This window comes from Lepidochelys kempii, chromosome 21, assembly GCF_965140265.1.
Source record: "Lepidochelys kempii isolate rLepKem1 chromosome 21, rLepKem1.hap2, whole genome shotgun sequence".
Classification (NCBI taxonomy): Eukaryota; Metazoa; Chordata; order Testudines; family Cheloniidae; genus Lepidochelys; species Lepidochelys kempii.
This window is the reverse complement of record NC_133276.1, coordinates 12,892,131-12,904,122: the sequence shown is the minus strand read 5'-3', so window position 1 is coordinate 12,904,122 and position 11,992 is coordinate 12,892,131.

Genomic DNA, 11,992 nt, shown 5'->3' with positions numbered 1-11,992 from the left:
AGGTTCCAAAGAAAGGAAAGGTGCATATTGGTTTTGTGTCGGCACTCTGCACAGGAAATGTTGACCAGCTTTAATAGTCACCTCTGCCCACTTGCCTACTTGAGCGCACACGCTCACCGAGACAATATTCGCCACTTATTTACTGCCTGAAACTTGCCCACAGCTGAGGAGCACACCCAGTGATCGTTAAGTTACCCCTGGTCCAGGGGTGAAAGTAATTTAATGGACTTACCGGTACGTTGGCCAGGGTCCTGAGCAAACTGGGGGCGGGGCCTCTGGCAGAAGGGGTGGGGCCTTTAAATCCCCGGACCCTTTAAATTGCCACCGGAGCCCAAGGGCTCCCTGCCGCCGCTGTTACGCTGGGGCTCCCGCGGTGGTTTAAAGGGCCTGGGGCTCTGGCTGCGGTAGCAGGAGCCGGGAGCCCTGGGCCCTCTAAATCGCCACCGGAGCCCCAGAGCTCCCGGCCACTGCCGCTACCCCAGGGGGAAGCTTCCCCAGGCCGGCAATTTAAAAGGGCCCTCAGCTCCTGGCAGCGGCTGGAGCCCCTGGCCCTTTAAATCACCGCCAGAGCCCCGCTGCCGGAGCCCCGGGGTAGCGGTGGTGGCAGGGAGTCCCAGGGCTCTGGTGGTGATTTAAAGGGCCCGGGGCTCCCGGCCGCTGCTACCGCAGCCAGAGCCCGGGCCCTTTAAGTCACCGCCAGAGCCCCAGGGTAGCGGCGGTGGCTGGGAGCCCTGTGCCCTTTAAATCGCCGCTGGAGCCCTGGGGCTCCCAGCCACCGCCGCCACCTCTACCCCAAGGGTCTGGCAGCGATTTAAAGGGCCAGGGGCTCTGGCTGCTGCTGGGAGCTCAGGACCCTTTAAAATTGTCGGTCTGGGGAAGCTGCCCCCTGCCGGTACTGTCAGCTGTGTACCGGCTCTCGCCAGTACGCCGTACTGGACAATACCAGCTTACTTTCACCTCTGCCCTGGTCCCTAAACTACTGGGTTGTGCAACACAATGCGGTGGATTTTTTCAATAAAGGCCGCAAAATTCCTCTTACTCAAAGTGTCCTCATTTTCCTGAGCCTAGTGTTGTCTCCCATCCTGAGTGAATACTGGGTCTGTATGTGGTTCGCTGCCCTTCTCGTATTGCTACATGGGAGGGGGAGTCTAGGTTGGATCCTGGCTAAATAGCAGTGCATTCCTGGGGGATCAGGGTACCAATGTAGAGCACCATTGTTCTAGATTCTACTCCCCATGTTGATTTATTGCTACGGTTATTTTTAAACAGAAGAGCCTCCAGCAGGTAGGGGAGAAACAGATAAAAAGATCAAATTTATTTATACTTAATAACGAGCTGTATAAAATACACAAATATATAAAAGGAGCCAAGCATGAGATGATAATTACAAACAAAATTACAAAAACTGCCAACGCTGAGTTCCCAGCAGGAGCACCAAATGAAACGTGTGGCATATTGCAAACAGTACCCATGTCCCTCGGGGTCGTCAAACTAGGATTCACTTCGCCACTCTCTCTGCCTCGAGAAATGGAAATGCTACCATACCCCAGCTTCAGCATTCTAACCCACAGCCTGATCGGCCAGTTGTTCCCTGGGAGGGGCAAATGAGTCTAAGCAAAACATTCAGGCCATTCACTGGACGAGCCTGGGACTTTACATCCATTCCAAGCAAGGCCTCCTCCCAAACTACCATGTGCATCCCATGTGTTTCCTTGGTACCTAGTTGGCAGCCAGTATAATATTCTTCAGCACATGTCCATCATACTTCAGGATGGTCACCTCAGAGAATATGTGCACCTGAAGACACTCACCTGGGTAACTGTCTCAGTGGCACTCACCTGGAACTTGTGCATGCAACTAGTCAAGGCAACCGTCTGTTCCTATCACAGTTATTCTTATCCTTCATCTGCTAGCTAGTGCCACTTATTGTGTCTCATCTTAACTTGAGGCAGGGGCTGTTCCTTACTATCCACTTGTACAACATCCAGAACAATGGGTCCCCGAGCGGACTGGCACCTCGGGGTGCTACCGTCATTCGTAATAATGTTAATAATTAATAAACAGTATCCTTCCTTCAGAGTTTCCCCATCATAGACCCAGCAAAGGCAGAATCATTTTCTCTCCCGCCAACCCTCAGGATTCCCCTGTGGATCAGGATTCCCCAGTAAATCTAGTACTGTCACCACCTATTGTTAGTCTAACAGTGTAGGAGAGGAAGCCAAGGAAATTCTCAACTCTAAACAGATAATAATAACTTCCGAGCCAGGGGACCTAGTTTTTAGTGGTTTGCATGTTCCCGCTCTAACTACGTCATGTTACACTCGTTATATAGGTGTAGTACATGAAGACTCTTCCCCCTGCTGGAAATGTTGTCAATAAATCAGTGTTGTCTGGTCTCTAGGAGACAAACAAGTACGCTGTAGATCATAAACAGCTTTTATGGATGAGGAAAGGCTCAAGAGGAGAAGGCATAACTTACATAAATGCAACCGTTTGATATGGAATTTTTCAGTCAGGAGAATAACATGTCTCCAAGAAAATTGAGTGCCAACCACTGCGTATCGAGAACTTTGGCTTCCCGCAAGCTGTAGCTGAAGAAAATTGCACTGTTTTAGGGGCATGAGGTTGATTGTCCAGTTGATAGGCGGGTATTATTAGTAGCATGGTGGGCAGTTACATGAATCTGTCAAGGAAACTATATTAATCTGTTGAAATTACAGGGGACAAAGAAATACTGCAAAATGTAGGATATTTGGGAGCATGTTCTCCTGACCCCCTGGACTAGATCTCAGCTGGTGTGAGTCAGCATAAGGCCATCAAAAATCAACTGAACGACACTGACTTACTGTAGCTAGGTGTCTGGCCCCTTGTGTCTTTGTGCCAACAAGCATCCTCTCAGCAATGCAAACATAAATGTTGTACAATGGAACCTTTTTCTAGAAAAGGGATTTTTTTCACGATAGAAACTTCATTCTAAGCAGAGTTTCAGTTCCTGGAGAGGACCTGCCTTGATTTTGCTCTGTGATTGGTGGCAAGAACTTTATTCACCCAGTGCAATTGCATGGAAAAAGTTTTCCAGAAGCCACTCTATGGCCAAGATTTAAAAACAAAATAAAAAAAAAAGAAGTGCCTAAAGCCAGGTTCCTAAATCCTTCCTTGAGGGTTTCTTTCTCTGTGCTTTTTTCTTCTAGTTTTTTTTATGCATCTGATAAGAACAGCCATACTGGGTCAGACCAAAGGTCCATCTAGCCCAGTATCCTGTCTTCTGACAATGACCAATGCCAGGTGACCCAGAAGGAATGAACAGAACAGGCAATCAAGTGATCCATCCCCTGTCGCCCATTCCCAGCTTCTGGCAAACAAAGGCTAGGGACACCATCCCTGCCCATCCTGGCTAATAGCCATTGATGGACCTATCCTCCATGAACTTATCTAGTTCTTTTTTGAACCCTGTTATAGTCTTGGCCTTCACAACATCCTCTGGCAAGAAGTTCCACAGGTTGACTGTGTGTTGTGTGAAGAAATACTTCCTTTTGTTTGTTTTAAACCTGCTGCCTATTATTTTCATTCGGTGGCCACTAGTTCTTGTGATCTCAACAAATTGAATTAAATTTTTAACTGGCAGTTATGAAATTCCTCGTGTGTCGGGGGGTGGGGGAGGTGGTCTGCAGTGCTAACCTGTACAAGAAAAGAAAGCTTGTAATAAAATGTAGCAAACTTCTACCCTCATTTTTCTTCAATCGTCCTGCAAGGGGGAGATTTTTAAAGGCACAAAGCATGCTTAGGTGCCCAACTCCCACTGAATGTCAATGAGAGTTGGGCACATAACTCCATTTGTGCTTTTGTAAATCTCCTCTCTTTTCCATACTTAAAAGATTCTTTTCATGGATGAAGTGATTAGTGGCACTTTCCAGTGAGTGCTGTAGCATTCCCATTGACTAATTTCCTCTTCTAGTATCTTGGGCTAAGCCTGACCACCAACAGCATTACTTCTAGTGGAGGTTTTCATTCTCACTGTGGTTTATATAGTTCAACCAGCATCCGAGCATGTGAACTCTTTGGTATTGCTACCTTTAGACGTAAGTAAATAATTGTTCTTTGATGGCAGGTCCGTTTTTCTACCGGGATAAGGGGAAACATCTGCTTTATGATGCTGGTTAACCAGAAAAGGGATATTGCATAACAATTGTTCACATTTAAATCCCTATTAAAGACCCTCTTCCACCGTGCATGGAGCTAACTTGTACATACATTGCCTGTTGTTAGTCCCTTTCTCCTGAAGCCTGGCTATTTGTCTGTCCTGAGATAGTAGCTACGCAGAGCACTGAGTCTCCTTCTTAAGTGTTTGCATAGTACCAAATAAATAATATTAATAACAACATTAACCAGAACAGGGTCCTTCCTCATTTGTCTCTCTCTTTTGCAATAATGAGAAGCTCATCTAAGAAAAAGATGGTCAACTTCCGCTTGAAACATGGCTTATCCTGTGCTGGTGACAACTTCCCCTGTCTCATTCCTTTGCCATCCAGCTGCCTAACTTGCCCACCCATCCCCCTTCCTGTGTTATGTGCTTCCACCCAAGAGTCAAAAGCCTCCCAACTGCGGTACCTGCTTAGACAAGTCCATCCACTCAATACCCCAACCTCCCAGCTGCTCAAGTTGTCCCACAAGGAACTCCTTTTACAGCTGACAATCCACAATCTTTCCCCCTAGACTTGTTGTTCTTGTTGTCCATCTTAGACAACATACCAGGGATTGAACCAGGGCCCCCCCAAAGCTAAATAGCATGAGCTGCCACTGCTTGAACTACAAATCCAGGTGTTAGTAGGTGGGGGGCTGTAACAACTCATATCCTCGGTGGATTGGCACAGAGGGGTGCCTGTAACACCAGTGGGTGACACACACAATGGGGGAGAAGCTATTTCTTCTTCCCCTCACTTTGCATTCGTGCAATAGTCCAACTGAGGCAATAAGTAATGGTCATTGCAGATGGAGATGAGAGGTTTCATCCTATATTGGATTTAAATCAGAGCCATTCATCCTTTTATTGTGGAGTTGTTTTGAGCCAATTTCCTTTTTTTTTTTTTTTAAGGATAAGAAACCTTGCAGCCCTGGTATATTACAGGGATGTCCTAATGTGCTGTAAGAGTATTAGAATTCTCCCGATGGCACAGAATTCACTATGCTCCAGTTGTTACATCAGGATAGCAGCACCTCATTCAGAACAGCTGTCATGTCACCTCTGAACCACCTTGCTGGGCTGTATTTCCTCCACTGAAATCAATCGAGTTCGATCTTAATTTGATAAAACATTGCAAATGCTGTTTGCTTGTTTCTCTGTCCATCATTAGCAATATAGCCAATGTTTCCGAAATGTTTACAAACTCCCCCTCTACACTGAGACCTTTGTCATCCAAGAAGCCAGTTGATACCGTTGCTTAGTTTCTTTGCCGATCTCTATGTCTATGGAGATCTCTCTCTCTCATTGGACCCGATCCTCAGTGACTATGTTCCCACACTTGGGACAGTGATAGGGAAGGAGGCTTTAAACCATCTTTGCAGTCCCCATAATCCGGGACTATGCGGCACTCTCAGGGCTGCTCTAATTTAGGTTCAGCTTCCCAGTGCCAGCATGGTGTGCTCTGGCCGTGCCCCCAACATGCACCTGATCTGCCCCCGATGCTGAAGTCAGTTTAGAACCCTTGCACCTGTCTGGCACTGGCTGGGAAAGCCCTTGCAGAAAGGGTACACTCAGGGGCTGTTTCTGCCTGTTTTAAGGTGCCTTTGTGCTGTCAGAGTGGTGACCCTCGCTGAGAATCAGGCCCCTCATGTCTAGAACTGGGCAAATACTGCCAGAAAAGTCCTGTTGCCATTCATTCGCAGTTTTAAGCAAACACGCTTCGGCCATATTCACTTGCATTTTGCATTTGCTTTCTACAGCTTTTCCAGTGGGCAAGTTCCCTGGGAAGGATGCGCACCAGAGACAGTACATTGATTGTGAAGGTTGCACAATATTTGCAGAATGTGACTTTTCCGTTCATAATTGCAAATATTTGCACCAGTAGTCTGATTCTGAGGCTTAGGATCCGGCAGTCAGGGAACAGAAATAATACAATGCATCTTCTGTGCCCGGTCAGAACAGCTCACATTTCAAATAGCTAGGGCTTGCCCCGTTTGTATTCCCTCTTCAGAGAGGTGCATGGGGGTGTTCGTGCAACATCAGAGCCACTGTTTCTGAAAATACCCTGAGAGAAGGGATTGTCTAGTGCTGTGACTTAGAGATTGGGGAGTATCTGTGTATCATAGGCACCTTCACAGTAGTATCTGAGTGTCTCACAGACTTGAATGTGTTTATCCTCACACCAATCCCGTGAAGTGGGAAATTGCGGTGATCCCCTATCTTACACATGGGGAACTGAGGCCAAATGATGTGTCCTCATCACACAGGATGACTGTGCCAGAGCAGAGACTTGAACCCACGTCACCAGAGGTTAGTGCTCTAACCACTAGGAAACCCTGCCTCTCCTCCTATTTCTGGCTGTGTCATGGGCTCCCTGTGTGACCTTGGAAAAGTCAATTAATCTCTCTGCCTCTGACCTGCAAAGGCACTTAGGTATTGCAACCCCATCAGAATAGCTTATAGCTCACTAGTTAGAGCACGCTCCTCAGAGGTAGGAGACCACTGTTCAAATCTTTTCCCCTCCTCAGGCAGAGGGGGGAATTGAAGCCTTGTCTGCCACATCCTAGGTGAGCACTCTAACCACTGGGCTAAAAGTTATAAGGGAGTGGCCACCACCACCTCTTTCTCCCACTGGATTTTGCATGGGGCCTATCCAGGCGTGCTGGAACCATTTGTACCGGGGGGCTGAGAGCCATTGAACCAAACTGTAAACCCTGTATATGATGGAAACCACTTCAAGCCAGGGGTGCTGCAGCACCCCCAGCACCCCTAGGTCCAGCACCTATGGGCTATCATCCCTCGGTATGTGGGTCACATGGGGGCTTAGGTGGGAGATAGGTGCCCAGCTGCCTACCGTCAGGCTCCAGAGTGCATGCTTAGCGGCAGAAACCTAGACGCCTACGGAACTTTCACAGTGAAAATTTAGGCACCAAGTAAGTTGAGGTAGCTACAGGAATTGGCAGCACCAAGGAGGGGTTTTGTAAGTGGGGCCTAAAACTGGAATTTAGGCATCTAAATCTGGGGTGTAGGTGTCTAAATCCCTTTCTGGATCTGTAGGTCTGCTAGGTCCTCTGTACCTAGCTCCCCATTTGTAAAATGGGGACAATAGTACTTGTTTTCTCCCACCCGTTTTATATTTAGATTCTAAAATCTTCAGGACAGGCACTGTCTTTTACTCTGTGTTTGTACAGCCCCTGGCACAATGGGGCCCTGACGTCATTTGGGTCCTTTAGGCAATACTGTGCTATAGAATCATATAAGATAATAATCAATACACTCTGTGCCCCAGGGCAGGATTAGCACAATCTGTCCCTATCTATTGGAGGCAGAAAGTCATTCAAGTGGAGCCATTCCTTTTAATAGAGTAAAGAAAACTGAACTGAAAGCCCTAACCATACAAACAAGATACCAAGCATGTACAGTAGCTATTTTTCATAATATTTTTGTCATGATGCTATGGATTTAGCAATAACATTACTTTGCTTTGTCATTGAAGAATAAGATTTGGTGGCTAAACAAGCTCGGCTAAATTTGTCTGAATTGCACAGTTATTTGACGAGATGACGTCATCGGCTTTAATTGGAGCTAAATCCCACCCAACTCTTTGGAAATCCAGGGGTTACAACTCAGAATATAAAGAGACCTACTTTATGACCATAAAAATGTGAACACAGAGTGGGATTATGCTGGTCAGACAATGTTAATGCAAATTTCACTCTAATGGAGATCATGTTAGGAGGCCATTACAATGACAGCAAAATGATATCCAGTGAGTTCTTAGGGAGTGCCTGTTCCAGGCCATTAGGTTTTTTGTTAAGATATAAAATTACATTGGCAAAGCAATTTAATCACAAATCCAGGGAGATAGCATGGCAATGTTATTGTGTTTTCATTACAATGGTAAAAATGCCTATACAAGTGTGAGAAGGCCACACAATAACGCAATTACCGTGGAAGGTTGTGATGAAACATAATATCAACGCAAGTCTTTGGAGACTTTATCATGATGCCATTACGACTTGTTCAGTCCAGAGTAAAACAAGACTCTGTGATGCTACAATTTCAGTGTAAAGATTGGAATACCAAAACTGCGGTCAATGGAATTGACTGACTGTATTTTTTACTCATTGAATCGTGTTGTGAAGATCAGAACTGGGTGAAGAATTCACAGCAAATAATGGATTCTGTGAATGTTACCTCTCGGACATTCGCACCTGTGCAGGGGCCCAGCACAAGTGTAATGCATCACTTAAGTCCCATATAAGCCAGCCAAACCACAACTCCACATGAGGCCAATGAGATCAGTGGATCCTGAGCGCATCTGAAAACCAAGCCCAATCATTTTACTGTAAATCCGTGGATCTGCGCTACTGTTGTCACTATTGGAAATACCAGAGACTACGCGATAGTTTGTGCTAATGCAAGAGCTTTGTCTCATGACACTCGTGCTTTAGGCTGGGATTTTCAGGGGATCATAAAGATTTCCAAGGTGTTTGGGTGCCTAAATCCCATAGGCTGCTTTAAAAACTCCAGATTAATAAAGTGTTTCCTTTACATAGTAACTTTCACCCAAGGTTCTCCACACAAGTAACAACTGAGCCCCACAACACACCTGGGATGTCTTCCAGTCTAATCTGTTCTCTTTAGGTTCTGACATCTTTCCCATCATTGTGGAATCTATTCTTCTCATTATACAGGTGAGTCAACCAAGTCAAAAAGAGGGGAAGTCCCTTTTCCTAATTCATGTGTTGATTAGTGGGGGATGGAACCCAGGAGTCCTGAGTCCTACATCCACTGCCCTATTGACTAGGAAACCTTGCTTTAACAGCAAATAGTTCAGTGTTGCTTGAGCAAGCTGTATTCCAGGCAGGATTTTTATCAAGGGCGTTCAGGTGTCTTCCCAGAGTACAGTATGTCTGTGAGCTATAATTGCCCTGTGCAAAGCAGGCAAGGACTTTTGAACTGTGTTTGTCTCTTGGTTTTATTTTTTTCAGTCCTCAAAATCTTTTTATATCCTTTCATTTACTAGTTCAATGAACATTGTAATAGAGGGATATATCATCCAATCCTGGCTTGCAGAAACTTGACCAAGAAAGCTCTGAAGCCAATGGTGAATGTCAATGGGTCAACTACCATAGTTCTTTTTAGCAGGGGCAGCAAGTGGCAGAGTGACTCCCTTGAACCAGGGACTTTTGAAATTGCTAGTAAAGGCCCATATTTTAGCAGCCTTGGTGATATGTTGCTGCAGGGACGGTGTGGGGAAGAAGAGCATAATATAATGGTCAGAGCCTAGTAAATAAATCTTTTATTAATTCACGCCTGTGCCGAGAGACAGGACAAGGTCTGTGTCTGTTAGAGCTGGGGGGACTTTTGGTTCTGTGAAAAACTCTCCGATTTGGAAGGGAGATTCCTTGGGACAGCTGTGTCAGCCCACTTGGCAGGCTTTGAAACCTACCTGGCAGAAAGGGTTTGGTCCAAAACCTGCCTGGTTTCTGCTGGAATTTCATAGAAACCATGGAGTGTTTCTCTTCTGATGAATCAATGTTGTCTGATGGAAAAACATGAACTGGAAAATTTCTGATCAGCTGTAGTGTCTCTATATATCCAAGTACTGTTGTTGTTGTTAGGATTTATTCGTATTGTGGTAATACTTCAGAGCCCCAATCATGGAGCATAACCCCGTGGCACCCGGTACTTACAAACACAGAACAAAAAGATGGTCCCTGCCCCAAGGAGCTTAAAATCTAAATACAGCCCTTGTCACCGTAAAAGCCTCACAATCAGTAATGGATTTTATCTTTGCAATTTCCCTGTGTGGCAGGAAAACATTATCCCTGTTTTACAGGTGGGGAACTGAGACACGAGGTAGTTTAAGTGACTTGCCCAAGATCATGTAGGAAGTTTGTTGTTGAGCCAAGGAGCGCATACAGGTCTTTTGAGTCCCAGTCCAGTACCCTGTTCTCTAAACCTACCCTTACACTGCATCAGATTCAGTCTGAGGCCCTAAATTTGATTTTTACATGGTGCACTGGCCTGTTATTGTCCCTTTGCACAAGCCCCCTATGAATATTCACCAAGGTTTGCTATTTATATAAATATTACACACACACAAATTATGTTAAAAAACACGCACGATTATAAAGTCAAGCACTCAAAAGATAGGAAATCCCAGAATTATGGTTGCCTATGCAGTCTTAATGGAGCCCCATCATGTGTATGCCGGTTGCAGTCTTTAGTTACATGATCAAATCTGATTTTTTTCCCACAGGCCCTGCCTCTTTGGAGATTTTAGCTGCTAAAAGCACAAGAAGTCTCTACTGTGCATGTGCAAACTGCTATTTTTCAAACGCTTATAACTTGGCCACGTTTGGGTGCATTTTCATGGGGATGGCAAAAGGTACATGTCTGACACAAAGGCCTCCCCCACACCAAATTTCAAGGTCCTGCTCCAAGCCTGAGCCTCTCAAAGAACAGGTCGCCAGCCTTGTTTCAATATGGCAAAACAATGTCTTTTCCTCCAGCCTCATTCTCCAAAATGGCTAAACTATTTTGGCTGAAACTTTCCCAGAACCATAGCCTGAGGCAGACACCTGGCATGGAAAATGTCCACCCGAATAGTTAAAGTTGAGCAAAGTTACAATCAATTAAGAACAGGGTCCTATAATGGGAAATGTCAGGCAACCTTAATAATAGGCAATAGTCTCAGCCCAGACTATAACACAGGGCCAAATTCTTCAGTCTGTATTAAAAGTTCTATTATGCCCCAATTGAAACCAAAGGCTAAATTCCAATTGCTGTCTATGGAGAAGGATCAGGCCTGTAATCCATGCTGAAGTAAACTCTCACTGAGTAATGGCGATGAAGCGGGGACCATATAGAGGTACATATATTTAAAGCAGACTCGTGTCTCATTCCCCCAGTGTCTCAGTCTCCAGACTAGCCGGGACTAAGAGTGATGTAGAGACATCATAATCAGCCCCTGGGGGTGGAAGGTTAAGATAGTCTCTCATTGTATAGCAGTGACATAACTGGTTGGTCAACTCCAAAGGGAATTCCAGTCAGGTCCTCAGCTGAAAGTGGAACCTGAAAGGTGAGTGGACAGTGGGGACATAATGAGGAACACGATGGACTCATGAGACATGAATGAATCCTTCCCTTCACCCCTAGCTGATTTCTGTGCATCTTCTAGCAAACAAGGGCCAAGTTCTCTCTGGATGTAACTCCACTGGAACCAAAGGACTTGCACAAAGGATGGTTTTGGTGCGAGGCATTAAATCTTGGATTCACAGTAAAGCGAGTCTTCACTGAAATGCTACATGGTAGCAATTAGGCAGGGATGCCTGGCAAAGGCTGGGAGCTCTGGGGTCCACAGATTCCCCCTGTGACTCTCATCTGGTTTTAATCCTCAAAGGAGATGGCTAAATAGGAAATTAAAACTTGCACACCCCTGTACTGGAATCATTGCTGCAGACCTGTCTTCCTGCCTCTGCACTTTCAGATTAATTAGTTCATGTTTGTACAGCTCTGCAAAGCTGCAAAGCCCCGCAAAAGTGCTAAGTATTATCATTATTCACTTTCTAGCTGGCAGGCTGTGTACAAAACTCTTCTGCCTGAAGGACCATTTGACTATTCTTCACATCGTCATGCTGCCCCTTCAGGCACATAACCTGGTGAGAACTAGGGCTAAAACATGCCTGTTATTCAAACGACTTCTCCATCCATAATGCTGGGCCAAGGTAGGTGTTACTCTCCCCATTTGACTGCTGCAGAAATTAAGGCACAGAGAAGTTAAGGTGCATCTTTTCAAAAGTG